The sequence below is a fragment of the Myiozetetes cayanensis genome, unplaced genomic scaffold (genome assembly GCF_022539395.1).
Source record: "Myiozetetes cayanensis isolate MyiCay16 unplaced genomic scaffold, myiCay2020 scf5-8, whole genome shotgun sequence".
Taxonomy (NCBI): domain Eukaryota; kingdom Metazoa; phylum Chordata; class Aves; order Passeriformes; family Tyrannidae; genus Myiozetetes; species Myiozetetes cayanensis.
In genome coordinates this window covers 18,190,489-18,203,959 of record NW_026087742.1, presented here as the reverse complement: position 1 = coordinate 18,203,959, position 13,471 = coordinate 18,190,489, and the positions used below count along the sequence as shown (strand labels likewise).

Sequence of the window (13,471 nt, the reverse complement as noted above, 5' to 3'; positions counted from 1 at the left end):
CCGGACCGCCCGCCTGCGGGAACCGGGAAGGAGCGGCCGCGCCGTCCCGGCCGCGCGTAACTTGTCGGAGGGGAGGCCGGGGCGCAGGTGGCGGTGCCCGCCCGCCGCTCGCTGCTGCCGGCGGGGCCGCCCGCCCTTCCCCGCGGCGCCCCGGCACCTACCGCGGGGGTCGCTCCTGCCCGGCGGTGCCCGTCGCTGCCCGTCACATCCCGCTCCGCCTCGGAGGGTAGCGGTCCCCTCCTGCCCTCGGGGAAGGCGGCCGAGGGCGGCCGGTCGGTGCCATCTCTCCTGCGGGAAAGGCAGGAGCTGCCCCAGTGGTGAAGGGGCACCGAGAGGCGGCGGGAGGTGGCTGTCTCATCTCTTTCCCCGTGGGAAGCGGCGGTGGGGTCCCTGCGGGGCGTTGTCGCCGGGCAGCAGGCGAGCAGGGGCGGCGGGCGCTGCCGCCGCGGGCGGGGGAGCCGAGCCTCGGCGCCGCGCCCGTTTCACTTCCAGGCACGGCGAGCCGCCTCCAACTTCGGCGGTTCAGCCTCTTGTGCCCTCCTCGCCTTCGGTGCCTCCCGTGGCCGTGCCCGGGGACTGGCGGCTCCCGCTGCCTTCGCGCTGCCGGTGGGCGCTCGGGGAGTGCGGGGGGCGCGGAGCCCGCGGGCAGCGGGTGCGGCGGGAGCAGCCCCGCAGCCGGGCTGACCCTCCGCGGGCGACCGGCTGGGACAGCGCTGCGGGGTTCAGGCTGCTCCCGCGGGTCGGGTTCGCGCGGGCAACTTCTCTTCCCTCCCCGCTCCGTAAAAAGCCCTCTCGATGCGTTAGGGAGCTAGGAAGGCGCAGAAAGTGCTAAATACCCTAATTGTTCTGGGAATATTTTGGCCATGAGGTGTTTGTAGGCTTTGTTTTGTAAATATTGAGCGTGAAAGTGAAGTCTGAGGGAAAAGCTGTGAAGTGAGTTCTGCATTCGGCGTAGAGACCGTCTCATTATTCTTGTAGAAAGAGCGTCAGCCTGTGGTAAAATTTTGTATTGCTTTAAGAAATGGCTTTGCCTCTGTGTGCCTGCCTTTGCAACAGCGGAGGGTTTGCAGAAGTGTTGGAGTTGGTGGTTTTTCATTCCTGGCCTCTGCCTGGCTGTTACGTGCTCTCCAGTTAACCATTTACGGGCAGCATGTTCTCATCGAAACGGAAGATAAGAACAGACCTTTTTCACTAGCTGTATTCACGTTTGGTTTTCACAAGCTCTAAGAAGAAAACGAGCTACAGCAGTAAAGTAAGGCTGTTGAATCTGTAATTTCAATTAGAATAGTGAAAAAAGCTCTGAACAGAATCAAAAGCAATATTGGAACCATAAGCAATGTGTCAGTCTGTGCTGCTAGGCTTTTGCTTTGTCAAATACAGTGTATAATCACTGTAGGATATAATAAATAGTCTCGGTGGCAGAGCTTACAAAGAATACTGGTTGCTGTGATGTAGAGGAAGTCTTCAGGAAAGATTGTCCATTTTATGAAATCCTAAAGGCATGTGGAGTATCCAGAGGGATAAGCACCTCAGCTTCTAACTAGCGAGACTTGGACCCTGTGGAGGGATTTATCCCAGTAAATACAAAACAATCTTGCTGATTGTGTAGCTGTCTACCTTTTCCTGTTGGAAGAAAATGTGAAACCATAAAATACATTCTTTCAAGGGTTGTGTTGAAGGGTTGTATTAAAAGATATGACTTGTCCAGCTACATAGGTTAGCAGCAAAACCATTTACCTTGTTCTTTCTGTTCTTCATTCCTTCCTTGCTCCCTCAAGGAGAAGCTCAGGCTAACTGTAAGCAAATACACATGGATAGAAACCAGCCCCACCTCAACTTAGAAACTTTCCCTGCAGTACTGAAAATGCCTGGAAAGCCTAATAGTAGATCTAAGCCTCGTAGTCCTCTGTTTATTCTGAGCAATATAAAAGATACTTAAACATAAAAACACCTATAAAAAGGTCTTGATATTAGCTTTCCCATTTCTTTCTCCTTGCTATCTCAGCTATTTTAGATGATAGCTAGTTTGCTGTCATCAACAAAAAAATCGGGATGTATTACTCTATCATGGTGGTTGGCTTTTGGGAGTTCCATTTGAGGTTTGATATGGATAAGCTATTAAAAACATATTAAAATTTTATGTGTCTCTGGTGTAAATATCTCCAGAAATATTCAATCTAGACTGGGGTTCCTTATAATAAAATTTGAGTTTGTTTCATCACAGAATTACCTGCCTAGAAAAAACCTATCTTTAAAAAAAAGAAAAAAAAAGAGAGAGGGGGTCCAAGTCCACATTTATTACTAGGAGATTAACTCATTAACTCTAGGTCAGACTAAGTGAGAATATAATCTCATGCTTTTCTAGAGGACATGGCTGTATGTGAAAAGAAAGTCAGCTCTTAATCAGGAGCTAATGATGACCTTTGTAAAGCTTCCCCCTCCCCCTGCTTTCTGTTGAATTATAACAGTGAAGCTCAGAGTCTCTCATATTTTATTCCTAGACTTGCTACACATTGCTATGTTGTGTTAGGGTAGTGGGACTGAAATGTGTAACCTTATTCACATGACACTTGCTGTATTCTCACTCCTGACGATGTTTTTTCCCTGATATATCTGGTATGGCTTTGAGCTAGAGAAACTGGATTTCTGTATTAGGATCTGAAGTTCACGTGGGTTTTCTGAAACTGAAGTCAGGAAACATCTGCACCGTGTGTATGTTTTGGTATGCCGTGTGTCTGTGGTCCAATACAAAGGCAGCAAAGCCAGACTCATTCATAAGTGAGTTACAAATTATTAAATCAATTGCTTTGGGAAGTGTTTGATATGTTTGTTTGTTTGTTTGTTTTCTTTTGGTAGAGAAGTCTTCCAACATAAACTATTTTTCTTGTGTTCTCCCCTCCTCTGTTGGGTTTCTAGCACTCAGATGGCAGAGGGCAACAGCAGAAATCATCCAGGTCTTGCAAATCCCTGAAATACCAGCGCAGTAATTTTTATGGAAGAAAATACATGTTGTTATGTTCATGAAATAAATAGGTCTGTCGCAAGTCATATTTAATTCCAAGATATCTTATTTTCACTTTTCAACCTTCCTTACATTACCATCCATTCTCCTTCCTGAAAGTAACCTAGGATGTTAATATCTAATCCCAGGGTAAAATAGTTTCATCTTTCTTTGTAAAAGAAGTTAAGCTATTTGTTTTATGTATTTCTAGCAGAAATCTTTGGGGAACAGAATCTCCAAATATTTATGCAAGATGATACATAAAGGGGAAAATAAAGCAAATAACATTAAGTGTTTTGCATAATGAAAATTAGATCTATGTGATCTGGATAAAACTGTCTTCTCTGTTTTCTTGAAAAAATACTACTTTGGTAGTGTGGTTTATAGTCTTAAACTATAAGAGTGCTCACTGCAGATTTCCATGACGTCGTATCTAATTTCCTATGAGGTCCTTCTGCACCATAAGTAAAAAAGCATTGTAGCAGCAATAGCTTTAATGTGTTGGCTGGTCATACCACATCACACCACCATGGGCTTTTCTTAGGTTCCTACCACAGGACTTTCTGGAGAGTTGTTTTTTTTTTTCGAAGTGGTTTTAGACTGCTTGAGTGAAACAAAAGCAGATTACTGAATAGAAAACCAACTACCGAGGAGCCAGACCTGTTTGTGTATACTTGGAAATCGCAGAAATCAGAATGTTTTGTGAGTTGGAAGGGACCTACTGAGGTCATCGAGTCCAACTTTTAAGTGAATGACCTGTATGGGGATTGATCCTGCTCTAACCAGCTGAGCCAATTTAGTGTCAATACTTTGGGATACAGTATTACTTGAGAGACTGAATGTGCTTATTTTGTAATTTGTAATTGGATCTCTTAACACTAGATGATCAATATTCTTTTTCCCCTTTTTGTGACCTGCACTACATGACCTGCACTACATGATGATCACAGATAAGCTGGCTCAAGTTCTGGTTTGCAGTTCTTGTTCCACTGCTGTTTTACACATGGGAGGTTTGTGGGTTTTTAAATACCATGCTGATTGTGGAAACTCTTTTTTTCACATCACTAATGGTATGGTTTCTTAGTATGGTCTTATTTAGTTCTGCCATCTCTGATACAGAGACTTTATGTATTGGTTTTTGAGACTTTTCAGACTCTCTCTTCAGTGCTACTCAAGGTCCTTTTGGGGTGACTAGTGTGTTTATACAGTAATTTTTTATTAGAAAATGCATGTAAATTGCAAGGCCACATTTGTAAGAGAAATGAGGACCTGTTGCAATATGATGATTTTTCTCAAATTCTTCTACCTTCAAGAAAAATAGTTACGCTTCCATGCACTGATGCTCAAATGAGAGACTTGAACTGTAAATGCTGTAGGGTGATAATTAGAATTGACTCAAGTAGAATGTGATTTTTCCAGGAAAAACTGAATATTAACAACTCCCCTTGATTTGAAATTGTTGACTGTTATCTTCCCAGAAGACAAGGTTTTGACCTACATGTTCTTTATCTTGGTATATTTTCTGTAATGGGAACAGGAGGAATATTGGAGGAGGCTGTACATTTCTGCCTCTAATATGTTTGAAAATGAATCTAATAATTTAGAGAGGAGAGATTGCAGTACACCTAATATTCTGACAATCCAGTATTCTGGTAGCATCAGATCAAGTTTCTTCCTTTTTTCTTCTCTGGTCTTGTGTTTTGTTCTCCCCAAGTGGGTTTTAAAAAGGATGGTTTGAATTGCAACTGGTTCTACAAGAGTGGATGTTAATCTACTGCTCCAAAGTGGTGAAATCTGCTTAGCTTAAGATAAAATTGGATTTGTTATCATGCATATATGTCTCTAGAAACACAAATAAATATTTACTTACTAGAACAACTGCTTCTTCTACTGAACTGGTATATTTATTGTTGATAAGAAATATGACCTCTTTTGGGAGGTAAAAAAAGGGAGATAGTCATAAAACAGTGGAGAGAGCAAGACAGAGTGCCTTCAGCTTCAGGGTATGATTTTTAGAGGTTATCGGGGTTAGAAGAGTTCTATAATGTTTGGTTAGGAAGCATTTGAAGTGCTTTCAGTAGCAATGGAAATACCATGCTTTTGCCTAGATAAGAAGCAAAAAGTGCATTTGGTGATTCAATGAGTGTTTCAGCAGTCTTTATATCCATATATTCTGTTTTCAGTTAGATTATACTCTGTATAGTTAACCCTTGTTGTGAAGAAAAACTTCAGATGCTTGAACTGCATTCACGAGTTGTGTTTTATGCTGTGGTAGCACCATCTGTAGTACCTCCTGGCATCATTAATCATGGGTTCTGGTCACCACAATTTTGGACCTGAGGGAAAACTCTCAAATAGCAGCCAAGGATGGCAGAAGTCCCCAGGGCTGGAGCCCTGGCAGGCAGTCACATTTTGGAATGTGTCAGGAGCTCTGTGTGATGGCTGTCCCTTCCCTCAGCTGTGTCTTGCATACAGTGTACCTGGTGGGTACATCCCAGTTCTCCAGGCTGGAAGGTGTTGAGCTTTTAACAGAATGTTGATTCTGACCATAGCTGGCATCTTGTAAACTTTGAAGAGATATTGGCAACTAATTCAATAGAGGGAGCTCTGCTACCTTACTGTTAGAAGCAGCATGTTTCAGCTTTTCCCAGACCTCTGGCTTCAGCTTGAAAGTTATATTAAGTCTTTGTTTCTTTGCAGTGTTCTGTAGTGCCAGGCTTTGTTTCTGAAAGCATCTTAGTTTCCTCACAGGCTTCCTGTTCTATGAAGGAGAAGGAAGGACAAATCTGAATCACATAGTAGGCAAACCCAAAAAGATGACTCAATTAGAGATACTTCTCTTTTGCTGCAAGGCTTTGTGTGTGTTTTAGGTGGATACACTACAGACTCCAGTTTTTAAGTGACATTTTCTTGTCTGGGTAGGGGGGCAGGGAGATCGATGGAGAAACTCAAAAAGAGTTAGAATAAAAAGAGGGTATTTCCAAGGATGGAATGGGCCAAGAGTGGTGTGGCATGGAATAAGGTACAAACAGGGTAAGGGAATGATTGACCTAGATTGATTGTTGTGATGAGAGAAAGCTAGAACATTTCCATTAAGATGTATTAGGTAGGACCTTTATTTAACAACATCTTTTTTTTTTCAGTAACTTATTCTAGGATTTTTTTTAAGGAAAACTGGAATATGTATGCCATTCTGTAAACAGGGTCATTGGGAAAGAAATCATCTTAGATATGTGCTGGTATGCTTTTAACCCATTCCATGTCTCTAAATACAGAAATAGGTACATACAGGTAACTGCTCTGCAAACTTATGACTTTATTTTCTTGAATTGTTTCCTTTTTAAAATATTAGTTCTTATCAGATGATTTTGAAACTAATTATGAAGTCCCATTTAAAGACCACCACTTCTAAAAAAAATAATCCTTTAGATCCAGTCACCTTCAAATAAACTTGTAATGAACTCAACATTATTCTTAAAGCAGATGAATTCTGCACAAGTACCCTTTATCATTTAACTTGCTGCAGAATTTGCATTTTTTTATCCATTTTTCACCAATTTAACTAGAGAAAATAACCATAAATATTGGAAAGCAAAATACATGTATCTTCTGTACAGCTTGATTTAAGTGTGGTATTTTATACAACTGACTTATTTCGGGGTTTGGTTGCTTTGGAGTTTTTTTAATGTGAGTTTTTGATGGGTTTAGGGTTTGGTATTGTTCTTGGTTTATTTTAGGAAATGGAACAACTTTTTTTTCAAGAACTCATTGTTGAGTGAGTTTATCACACTAGCTGGGAAGAATTGAGAAGGCTTATGTTTTAGAGAGTTGATACAGTTTATTTGAAGGGTGGAATAGTAAATGTTCACATAAGTGTCTGTAACTGGGTAGTCTGCAGAGAATATCGGGGTTGAACTGGGCTTAAAAATGGACAGTTTGAATGCAAGAATGATCTTAATGTTATTTGTGAGATGTGGTTCTTGAATTGCAGCTTCTGAATTATTTTGCTGTTGATAGATATCTAAAGTATTAACCTATATATTGTTCCCTTTTGGCACGGAATTTTGTAGAAACAGCCATGTGTTTAGCAAAGCAAGTTCTGTCCAGATAAAAGCATGTGTTTATTTTGGCATATTCTAGTTATTTTAGAGAGCAGAGATGACTTAACAGCCTTTACCTACAAAGCCATATGTGGTACAGAAAAAGGACAGAGAATGGAATATTTAGGCAAGATTTGGGGAATTTCAATGTAGCCATGTAACTTCAGAAGAGAGAAGGATGCTGAATCAATTGCTTCCTTCTTGATACAGCATATCAAATGCTTGCATATGGAGAAGATGATAGGGTAAATATTATCTTAAAATTCACACAGTGACACACCATGATGGGATTTGCTTTCTAAAATTGGGGAAGTTGAAAGTTTCTGATACTGCTAGCAAAATAGTTTGCTGACAACTGGTGATACATCCAGAAAACATTTGCATCTTAGACTTGACAGCTTTAAAGGTTAGCAAGGGGATAATTTTTCCAACTATAATTTATGACTGAGATTTTTGTCAAGTGTTTTTAATATTACTCCTCAGTTTTCAAACTTCTCTGCAACTTATTGCTAATCTTGAACCTTACTTACACACAGAAGCAATAAGGAAGTCAGTGTTATGAATGTCCCGCCAGCTTCCAGTTTATATGAGTGAATTATGTTTCTTACTATTGTGTTTCTGCACAGAAAAGAATTTAGTAAGGCAGAGTTTTATGGTTAATAAAGTAGTTCTTGTAATTATGGTTATTAAAGCAGTTCTGCCACAATATATTTTGCCAAATATTTAGTGTTAGATAGAAAATATTTCGCTCTAGTAGTTTAGCTCTTGACATGGCTTCTGTAAGAAGACTTTTGGAGGGGTAACTTTTCAGACTTCATTTTGACCTTGCTCATCATGCTGCTGTTGAATGATGCAATATGTTCTGTGTTGGCTTTGAAGTTTAAGTCCTTTACCCTAAAGGTTTAACCCCAGTTAATGTAGGGTGCCCCACAGCACCAAATTCCTAAGTGTCTACGTGAATCTCTGATGTCGGAGTGGGGCTTCTGAAAGTTCACCTGCAGGCTTGGTAGGGGTCAGGTTCTGGTATTTCATCCAGACCCAGTTGTGTCTGCAGGTCATTTCTTGTCATTGCTTATCACTTTCTTAAGTACCTTGCAGTGTTAAATCCAAAACTTCTGCACAGTTTCTAGGGGCAGGAGGAGGAGGAGTCTAAAACTTTTGAGATAGTGGAAAATAAGTGGCATGTTGCAAAGGTGAGTACAATGGATGTAAGTGCAGGTTAACCATTTTTCAGTAGATTCACGGAAATTTTTGGCATCTTTTATGCATCTTAACATAATGTATGCCTGCTCTGTAAGAAAGATTCTTCCCTTATCTCAAAAGAACTTAAGCCCTTGATGTCTGCAGGCACAAGGAAGGCAAACTTTCTGACCTTTGTATCAAAATGTTGGTGTATCAGAGGGCTGTAAGAGCTGTATTGTGTCTGCCTGAGAACCAAAGGATAGGAACAGGGGAAATGAGAACTGTGGGGTTTTTAAGGGTCTCTTGGGAGTGGGAATGTAACTGGGTGTTGGGGCATGCTGGCAGTGTTAGGCTCTGCAGAACCTACTGGCTGTCATCCAACAGAAGGGGACTTGTTGTGCTACTGCAGCCACCATGGCAGCAGAGCTTGGAGTGGGCAGCTTTGGAGTTACTCTTGGACAGCATGAAGCTCAAGAGCCAGCAGGCAGAAACTGTCTGTGGCGGTGGTCACCTGTAGGTCCATGGTGGCCGTTTCATTTCCACTATGTAAGAGGGGAATGGTCTGTATTCCTTCTAAGCAAGTGAACTTCCTACCTTTTGCTGGCGGTGTACTCTCTGAACTGCTGCAGAGAGGTATCTACTTACTTTAGGAGCATCCCATTGTTTCTTCTGCTCTGACTGGTGCACAGAGCACTCTGCGGGTCACTTTTTAATCATTGTGTCCATCTGCAAGTACAGCAGTGATAAGGAAGGATGGGCTTCAGCACACCCAGTATGCTTGTGATCTTTGTCTCTCTTTCCACTGCACCAGTGGTACAGGGCATAGAGGGATGAATAACACAGTGTGTTTCTTTAATGAACGCTGAATGGATGAGCGTGACCTGCCAGAAGCTTTATCTAGAAAGAAGCAGCGTGTTGGGAGGGGTAATACCTGCACCCAGAGGAGGAGAGTGGGTGAGTTGTTTCTAGCTGGAATTCTCAGTCCAGTTTTATTAGATGTGGGAGTAGTTTTGAAGACTGAATTTGATGGTTCAGTCCAAAAGCTTATTAATTTTTCTGGGCAGAAGCAGTACTTTTAAACTATTTCTCATCGTGAATTATTCTTATTTTTACATATAGTTGCTCCTGAGGGCCACATAGAAGCTTCACATTTGGAAGTTTTGCATGAGTATATATAAAAACCTAGGTCTCTTGGTATGGGGGGGTGCCTTAGGTATGGATTCCAATTCACAAAAGCCACATACATAGCTTGCTTTTTATTGTTGTTTCAGCTGGTTTATAGTCTTCCTGTGAGGTGTCAGCATCTGTAAACAGCAGTGATTGTTCTGAGAAGCTTTCCATGTAAGCATGAAAGAGCAGAGTGCCGAGCGTGCAGGGGACCAGTACTCCTTGTGAGGAGGTTCTCTTTGTGCAATAAAGTCAATATCTGTTAATTTTTTGGAAATACTGTACAGAACAGACTTTTCTTCATAATGGCAGAAGGAGGTTGGTGGCTCACAGCTGCAAGTTTTCTGACAGAGTGTGAGAAACTACACAAAACTTGATGGACCCTGTTAATTAAAAGTGGTAATAGAAGCTTTTAAGGGAGTATTGCAATGTATATCTTATACTGCTAAAACTTTTCATGACGTTTGGATTGGGTTTAATTGGCTTTTTGGTGTGGGGTGGTGGTTTCTTTTTGTTTTGTTTTTGTTTGTTTGTTGTTTTGGGGGTTTTTGGGGTTTTTTTGTTTGTTTGTTGTTTTGGTGCTTTTTCTTTTCTTTCTTTATAGCTGAATTGTTACTGTCTTTAGGAAAGGAGGGAAGGATAGCTACTAGAAAACCAGAAATTTTATTGAGGCTTGCATTAATTCCAGGTGTGAGGTTAAGACCTAAATCTTCCATCTGCTAATAAAATGCTAAGTTCGGCAGTATCCCACTATCTTCCTCAGCAGCAACTTGAAAGTTAAAAGAACCTGCAGAGTTTCTTTGATTCCCTCTGGTCAGGGAAGACTTGAGGACTGAATGTGGCTTCAGTGTTGGTTGTTCAGGGGGTTTTTTGTGTGTGGGGGTGTTTTTTTTTGTTTGTTTGGGGTTTTGGGGGTTTTTGTTTGGGTTTAATACAGTTAAATGAAAGAGAAAAGTATTAGTGTTCTCTGGAGTGACATTGTATGCCAGGCATTCCAAGCAGTGGTATTTGTAAACAGAAGGCAACTTTTGTGAATTAGGATTGACGGTGACTTGGGAGGAGCACTTTTCCTTGGACATGTCAGCACTACTGGGCTGTTAAGTCAGGGTGGAAGTACCACAGTATGCATTTAATTTAAAAGGATTTGAGTGGTTTAACCTTAACTCTGGTACTCTAGTGGTGAAAAAATTGAGTTTTATGTTTCTTGTGGCATTTACTTGAGCTATACTTCAAACATAATGAACATGTTGTGGCCTCTGGCTGCTCCGTAATACTTCAGTTGCAACTGTAAGGCTACATAATTTTATATAGTCTTCTTCTGCAGTGGATGCACATCCTTGGTAATTTCTATTGCCAACAAGCTGTTTGTGAGTCTGAAATGCTTAATCTTGTGCAAGGTATTTTTGGCAGATGTACCAGATGAATTGTATGTTAAAGAGCTCTCCCAGTGTCAGAGGTATTCAAGCTTTACCATGCAAGTCTCAGAGCAGGGAAATTGCCTTATGATCTGGACCTGAACAACACATGTCCAGGTCAGAAAACTCAGGGAAGTCCAGCTTGCACCAGGATTTGCAGCAGGAGTAGCAATTCCTGTGAGACAGTATTTCTTCCTTCTACTGCAGGAAGGGACGAGGCTGTTTCGTGACTCTGACAGTGTCAGCCAGCACCACCAGCTACTGCTGTAGCTGAGGAGCGTCAGTGTCTGTGTGATTTAGCTCTGGGACTGAGCCTTTGTGTGGGCTTTAACTATGCCTTGGTGCTGTATTTTGTACAGTGCTACGTGTGATCTCCCCTACTGATGACACACGAGTGGAGGTTTAAAGTTTTGTGGAGTGAGTTGGATGCAAAAGCTGCACTTTTCTGCCATTTTATTGAGAGGGGAGTCTGAATTTGAGTTCGTCAAATCATAGGAAAGGGAAAAAAATACAAAAATGGAATACTGAAATTCTTGCCCACCAATTTTTATTCTTTTGGCATCTGAGGTTTAAGAAACAAGGTGTAGATCTCTGGTTTAAAGAAAGCAAAATAACATAATAGAGGAGGTTTTGATTTATAAACAGCACTTGAACATCAAAAGATATTTGAGAACGTTTCAGTCAGAAATAAAAATATTTTTCTGCTAGCATATTGTTTGCTAAACTTCACTGTGTCTTTTACTGGTATACGTCTCTATAATCTGTAGGCTTTGGAGAGTGAAGTCTTTAGAGGTGAGAACAATTAAGGAAAGCCTAGAGTATTTAGGATTGCAAGAGCAGCACTTTAGATCTTTGACAGGGTGTATTAATGTGTATACTTAAAAGTTCAGTTTGCTCCCACTGCTCTGTAAGCAAATATTTATGACTGGTGCATTTATGAACTAGCTGAAAGAGAAGTTTGCTGTCAGTAGTTGGTGGCTAGGCCAAAGATGCAGATCAGCATCTCTGCAGAGAGTAGCGTACATGAATAAAAGGTAAAGAGCTTACTTCCAGCCTATTAAACCAGGTTTATAACTAAAGCCTGTGAAAAAAAATGGCAAAATCATGGAAAGGGGTCTTCGCAACAGAGACTGGGAAGGTTGCAGTGTCATTTGGAAGGCCTGCAGAAGGATACCACTGGGAAAAGAGGGGCAGTCATTGTGGTGGCCAGGAGAAGCTGTAGGTGATGTATGTGAGACTTGTCCAGAGAACAGTCGGCTGAACCTGAGGGGAGCCCAGCTTTTGGATCTGGCTTGTCACTTCACTGAAAAACGATTGGGAAGTGATGTCTGTGGTGGAGAGCCTGGGAGGTGGGGAAGCAGGCAGGCAGTGGCAGGAGGAAGGAAGAAGAGGGGCCTGGCACAGCCGTGCAGAGCCAGCATGTGCTGCCTCTTCCCCTTACGTGGATGGAGGAGAGTAGTTGTCTGCACAGAAGGGGCAGCTGGATTTTGGCTTCTAAGTGAAACAAATTGCAGTGGGACAGCAGAAAGCATTCTCGAAAATAGAGTCATTGAGGAGAACCCCTGATCAGAGTATATTGAGGGAGAGGAGTAGAACCACATAGAAAAGATGCCAGGGAGCAGGGAGTATGCCATTTCAAGATAGGCATTGCCTGTCCTCCCCTGTCTTTATCACCACGTCCTCCACTGAGTTTGGCAGTCACTCTGCCTCCTCACTTTCCTTTCACGTGACTGTTCCCCTCAGTAAAGTCCATATACTGCCACGCCACCACCTCTGTTGTTCCCCTTTTGTCACCAATTCAGTTCAGTGTTATTTCCTGTTTCAGGAAGCCACCTCTGCTTTACCACAGGGATTTCTCAAAGCTGTTCTTACCCTGGGCATGTGTAGCTTGTGCTCAAATTACCCAATCTACCTGAATGGGGCAGGAAATTAGTAGGTTTCACTGTCCTTTTCCTGATTATTCTCTTTGTACTCTTAATTGTAATCCCCTGTGTTTTCATTGTTTTCTGAAAATTGATGTCTAAGACTGTTTCAGCTAACGTCACTTTAGCAAATAGAAAAGGAGGAGACGTTGGGGGGTGAAAATGATTATGAAGATATGGATTATGCCTTTGAGAAGTGGAAAAACACTATGGAAGTGGAAACAACATTCGAGGAGTGGAAAAATAAGATGGTTAAGACCTTTAATCAGCCTCAATAAGCCTGAAAAGACTGTCTGTAGTGGTTAAGTTTATTAAAACCTAATTATTAGGTTGCTTTTCCCACCAAGACCCTTCTCCCCTCATGGACTTATTGCCTGACAGGCATGGATACAGCATATTATTGGTCAGTCTACCGTGTGGTACTGTCCAATTGGGTTACTCCTAGTTCTCTCCACCCATGTTTACTCCCCACTATGTTTATGTAGTAGATATCACCCAATTATGTGTAGCGGATTTGCATGCTCCGCCTGCGTTCCACCCGTTTTCTGGATTAATCTTTCCTCGGGGGTATAAAAAACCCTCCATTTTATTTAATAAACGGATCGGCTTTTGGCTGGCCTGGTGTTCATGTCGTGTCTGTCTCTCTCTCTTTTCGGGGCACTGCGATAGCTGAACCTAACCTGC

At 41.9% G+C, this 13,471-nt stretch overlaps 1 protein-coding gene across 3 annotated transcripts in view; it reads left to right on the top strand.

Annotated features, from left to right (window-relative positions):
• The window catches only part of ALCAM (activated leukocyte cell adhesion molecule), a 118,800-nt gene that overhangs the window by 346 nt on the left and 104,983 nt on the right, over positions 1-13,471 (top strand). The window lies entirely within an intron of this gene.